General features: G+C 38.4%; 1 pseudogene; it reads left to right on the top strand.

Annotated features, from left to right (window-relative positions):
• The first annotated feature begins 722 nt into the window (after window positions 1-722).
• Window positions 723-2962, top strand: LOC130046662 (E3 ubiquitin-protein ligase Midline-1-like; annotated as a pseudogene).
• The last annotated feature ends 3137 nt before the right edge of the window (window positions 2963-6099 follow it).

Genomic DNA, 6099 nt, shown 5'->3' with positions numbered 1-6099 from the left:
ACACATCATTATGAAATAAATCACTGGAAGGAAGTCCTTTTTTATAATCTCTGTTGTAAGTCACTACAGTGCCGGGTCCAGAGGGAGGTCAGAGTTGGACACCTCCCCCTTGTCAAAAGACTTTCTTAAATAACACATTTTGAGGGTTGACTCCTCCTTCCTTTGAAAACCAAAATTAATGGTAGCTAGACCCCACACTTTTAAAACTTCCTGGATCCGCCCCTGCACTAATTCAACAAATCCTAAAATATTAAGGAAATAAAACTCGAACACACAATATAGGAAAAGCTCGCACGCGCGAGTACAACAGTTTATTCATACACGTGTACATAGACATCTGGAGGTTCATTATTCCACTCAACTCATTCTACAAAAGAAAAACGTATATAAAAACACATACATGTATATGTATTTACTATTTAGTACCAAAAACGGAGGTCCGCTGCATGACACCCCCCCACCCCCCCCAATGAATATTGCTAATCGTTTTTTAACGATAAATATGATTCTATTTGTACAAAAGGCCGAATTCAATATAAAAAGGGATATAATCAAAGAAGTTATATCTATACATTGTTTGCAGATTCCATTTTTTAAATTAAACTTTACGCCTGACGTAAAAATGTTAGCAAAACTACCCAACATAAACAAGGTCAAACCAAACTTTAAAACTATATACACTCTGTATTTATTCAAGTGATTACACATAGATTGTATACAGGCTGACATACGCCGCACAGGTATTTAATTCTCAGGACAAGACGGAAGGTCGAAAGAACAGGGAGGCCATGTTGGATTTTCAGGTGAAACTAGATTATCATTATAGTAATGACCGCTGTGTTTTATATCATACTATAATTCTATTTCGTTAATTGTTGTAATCTGTCAAAATCTTTAAATGAAATTCCGTTTTTATTTAATTAACAGTAAACTTCTCGTTTGATCCCGGCGTCAGAAATGCATCCCCGGCGCAGTGCTCAGGAAGTCGTACTGTGTGACCTCTGTGAAACTGTTCCCCTACAGAGTCATTGTGAACTTTGTAATATAAACTTATGCAAGGCCTGTGTTGGGGAGCACCTCTCAGATACGTCTAAAGATCACAAAGTCGTGCCCTTTTTACGCAGAAAGGCTACCCCTAACCACCCAAAATGTCCAGACCACGCCGATAAACAATGTGAAATTTACTGTGAAAAATGCGACATTCCTGTCTGTTCTACCTGCGCCTTATTTGGAAAACACAAAGGTCACGATGTATCAAATATTCTGGAAAAATTCGGAGCAAAAACAGTTTACAAAAAGATCTAAAAGAATTAGAGACCAGAATTTATCTCCAATATGAAGAAATGGTGTCTAATGTCGAAACTGAGAAAGCCGAGTTAGAAACGAATTACGGGAAACTGACGACAGATGCCGATGAACAAGGAGAAGTCTTACACCGGGAGATTACCGTCATTGTCAATCAGCGGAAATCCGCCATTGCGGAGATGAAAACGAAACATCTGGACGCGCTAAATAAAAACACAAATGAAATCACACAGAAAATGGCGGAACTCAAACAGATCATGTCCGACTTGAAATCAATCCTAAAATCCAATGACGTCTCCTTAACCTCTACTTACAAATCTAGGAATTCCGAATTTAGAACATGACCGCCTAAAGTCCGAGTCACATTACCCAGTTTGTTTCCTCAGAAAATAAACAAAGATCAGCTCAATGAAATGTTTGGTTCTCTGCCGCAATTATCCATTAACACAGAACATGGCGACACAATGAAGTCAGCTGAAGCTGTATCGTCTCCTCCAGTCAAACCACTGCTTGATGAGCCGCGCGTCACCGCCACCATAGACACTGGGTATAGACACAGACTATACAGTGTTAGCTGTCTGAGTGAAGATCAAGTCTGGACACGCGGGGATAACAAAACCATGAAGCTGCTCAACCTCCAGAGTAAACTACTGACATCAATACAAACCAAGTTAGGGAACATACCGCGGGACATAGCAGTGACACGGGACGGAGATCTTGTTTATACTGACTCTATAAATAAAACTGTTAACTTAATAAAGAATAAACAGATACATACCGTGATCACACTACAGGGGTGGAGACCTTTCAATGTCTGCTGTACCGCGGCTAACGACCTCCTGGTTACCATGGTCAGTGATGATAGAAAACAATGCAAAGTCGTGCGTTACTCCGGCTCCACACAGACACAAAGCATTCAGTTTGATGATCAGGGTCTTCCTCTTTACTCATCTGATCCTCTCACTCCTAAATACATCAGTGAGAACAGGAACTTGGATATCTGTGTGGCTGACTATGTAGCTAGAGCAGTAGTGGTGGTCAATCAGTCAGGAAAACTCCAATTTAGATACACTGGTCATCCCTCTAATACCAAGCAATCATTTCGTCCAGCCGACATCACTACAGACAGCCAGAGTCACATCCTGACAGCAGACCTTGACAATCACTGTATCTACATCCTAGATCAGGACGGACATTTCCTCCGTTACATTCACTGTCATTTACGCTGTCCATGGGGTTTATGTGTGGACATCAGAGACAACCTCTTTGTGGCTGAGTGTGTCACTGCTAAAGTGAAGAAAATTCAATATCTATAAACACAGCGTTAATTACACAGCTCTATACAGTGTTAATTACATCTACCAACACAGTGTTAATTACATCTACCAACAGTGTAATTTACAGAAATGCGTTAATTCTTTCTACTTGTTAATTACATCAGCTTGTTAATTACATTCCTGTGTTAATTACATACCAGTGTACTTTACAGCCCGTGTTAATTACAGCCCGTGTTAATTACAGCCCTGTGTTAATTACAGTCCTCTGTTTGTGATGTGTAACATACTTGTGTTTGTGAGTTTAACAGAACATTATTTTGTTTGTGAATTAATTTGTGTTTGATTTTACAATGTATGTATTAGATAAACATGATACAGTGTTCAGTCTTTCATTATTACTGAGTCCTTACTTAGATTTGTAGTACTGTAACAGAGAGTGACCAGAAACGTCCGGTCTTCATCACAGATCTTCAGATTCAAGGTCATAGTCTTCTGTTTACCATCAATAACATCACACCACTTATCTAAATCTCCACCGTCCTACAAAATAAACAAAGTGTAATCATATCAAACTGAATTGTCAAGGATAGTCTGTGATATATTTACATGTTTACATATATGTCAATGTAATGGGAAGGAAAAGAAGATATGGCTGAACCGTGAATCCAATATAAAGGCCCTTTGTTCCCATGATATGACAGGAATCGGACCCGAGACCCCTGTATTACTAGTCAGGTGATCTAACCACTGAACGATCCAGATTGATATCAATGGTTTGACTGGACCGGGAATCAAACCCGACACCCCTGTATTACATATGTAATAGTCAGGTGCTCTAAACACACAAAACTATCCAGGCCAATATCCACAATACAAAGTGAGCTTTTCCAATTGAAATTTATCTGTTGTTATTGACTTTACATTATCATCTTCTCCACAAGCACTTCGCCAATTCCAATCAAAACTGGTACCATTCATCCTTAGGTAAAGGAAATTCATGTTTGTTCACATGATTGATTAAATGATTGTATCTTGTTTAATATTTAAATTTAGACCTATACTCGGCACTTACGGCCATTGAGCAGTGAGGGTTCTTAGGCGTGCCACACCTACTGTGACACTGGACATCCGTTTTTAATGTCATCTCCGAGGACCTGTGACATTCACACCTGATTCCGAGCGTTTGGCGATGGAACTGCCACTACCTGTTTTAACGACTTAGGTTTGTTGTGGCCAGGATTCGAACCCCGGCCTTCCGCATGCGGGGTGTGCGCTCTAATCTCTCGACCACCACAGCGGTACCGTTTGTTCAAAGGAAAATAATCAAGAAAAGGCAAAAATAGGGTGGGTCAATTAAAACTCCTCTCAAGAACCACTGGGCCAGAAAAAATGAGATTGATGTAAAAGTTTCCTGATATAGTATGCATACACTTTTGTTAAAACCATGGCCTCCCTGGGTTTGGGTAGGACCTCATCAGTGGGTCAAAGTTTTACATGGAGATATAAAGGAAAAAATCTTCGCAAGAACAAGAAGGTCATAATTAATCATATCAATATGCAAGCATCCCTAGGTAGTGAAGATTCAAGTTTGATCACAATGTGGTCCTCAGGGAAGGATGGGGTGTGGGGGGGGGGGGTTGAATCACAATAATGGACACACATTTTCAAGGGAATGTATAGGGAAATGTTTTTGAAATTCATCTAAAAAAACCCAGCAAGGTCATGATTAGTCATGTTAATATGCAAACACGTTTAAATAGTGCAGAAAATTCACTTAAACAAATCATTTTCTAGTGTAGCAGGTGTGCAGATTCAAGTGATTTATACCCCTGCGACTATAGCGGGGGAGGGGGAGGAATATTGTCCTGTCCTGTATATCTTCCCCTACTTTAACATTGCTACTAACTTTTGAATTGGGAGTCATATGGCTCTCATATTTCATATATCAGCATTCTATATAAAAAGACCTTCCTGACATTACCAGAGATTTCAACCTTGTGACGTAAACCTTAGCGTTTGATTTTTTAAAAGAAACCCAAACTTAGACAGTATCTCCTGAACTATTTAAAGTACAGCCTTCAAATTTTGTATATGAATTCCTTCTGACAGAACCTTTCATTTTACACCATTGTCTTTGACTTTGCAATCTTGACCTTGAAGTTTGACTTATATTTCAAAACTTCAGGTGAAACTTGAACCTTGCTGCTCATCACTTTTGAATTGTAAGTGATAGGTCATTCATTTTTCATGTGTGCATTTCTTGTGACAAAACCTTTATAGCTATCAAAGTTTTTATTTGTGACATTGGCTTTGGAGTTTGACCAACTTTTAAAAAAAACCTCATCAAGGTCATATCTCCGGAACTATTTAAGCTGGGGCTTTCATATTTTGTATATCAGATTCTTTATCACAAGACCCTTGATAAAATGATATTTGACCTTAAAGATTCACTACAGCTACAAAACCTTTATTGGAACTTTAACTTGCTGAAAACTTTTGAATGGTGAATAAGAGATCTTTCGTTTTACTAAATCCCAGAGACCTTGAACAATTCTATATGACCAATCAATTCATGTTAAATTCTTGAGTTGGAGAGGATATTCTACGATTTAGGAACTTGTGCCCGGTTCTTTTGTTAAAAAATCTGTAAAATAATATATATTTTACATTATGACCCCTGGGTCGAGGCCTCTGCTGGTGGACTGTTAGTCCCCGAGGGTCTCTACAGCCCAGTAGCTAAGTACTTCGGTACTAGCTTGAAAATACGGATGTATATTTAATTGGTTATAAAATTTAAAAATTCATGCATAGCTCTTATCCTTGGACGAATTTGGCTCCACTTTTTTGGCACGCTGTTTTTGGCTATATTTAGCTCTAAAACTTCATAGTTATTTCGGATTTCAAACATTTCGGTTGAACATCACTGAAGAGACATTATTTGTCGAAACGCGCATCTGGTGCATCAAACTCGGTACCGTATAAGTTTTACATTAAAATCAAATTTAGTTGATTAGTAGAAGAATACCCATGTGTTAATAAAATGGCCACACTTAATGCAGAGAGTTAATTACACATGGTCGTTGACTACACTCTTTTCTTTGTTATTCGTGATTTTTTTTTTTAACTTCTTGACATTTTACTGCTCACAGTTCTTCAAAGAGATAATACTGCTCATTTTGCCCAAAAATCACAAAATAACAACTTTCCTAGAGTTTTCTAAAATTTTGTTGCATTATTGAAGGTATGAACTTAACCCTAACCCAACTCTAAAGTTGAAAATTCTCGTTTAAACCCTAAAATTAAAACTTTCTGATGACCCTTGCAAAAAATATTGAGCCTCCAACAATAATGTACAGACGCATGACCACTGACAAGGAACAGTGCTGCCCTCGAGTGAGAGAAAGCGAAAATAGTTAGATCCAGTATTTTGACATACTATGCGAGAATAACGAGATACAACATACACGCGAACTAAAATTTACATGTGGATTAGTATGACCGTAACCAAGAGCTACGA

This window comes from Ostrea edulis, chromosome 10, assembly GCF_947568905.1.
Source record: "Ostrea edulis chromosome 10, xbOstEdul1.1, whole genome shotgun sequence".
In the NCBI taxonomy this organism is placed as follows: domain Eukaryota; kingdom Metazoa; phylum Mollusca; class Bivalvia; order Ostreida; family Ostreidae; genus Ostrea; species Ostrea edulis.
The sequence above is the reverse complement of the archived record's forward strand: the minus strand, read 5'-3'. Positions and strand labels throughout refer to the sequence as shown.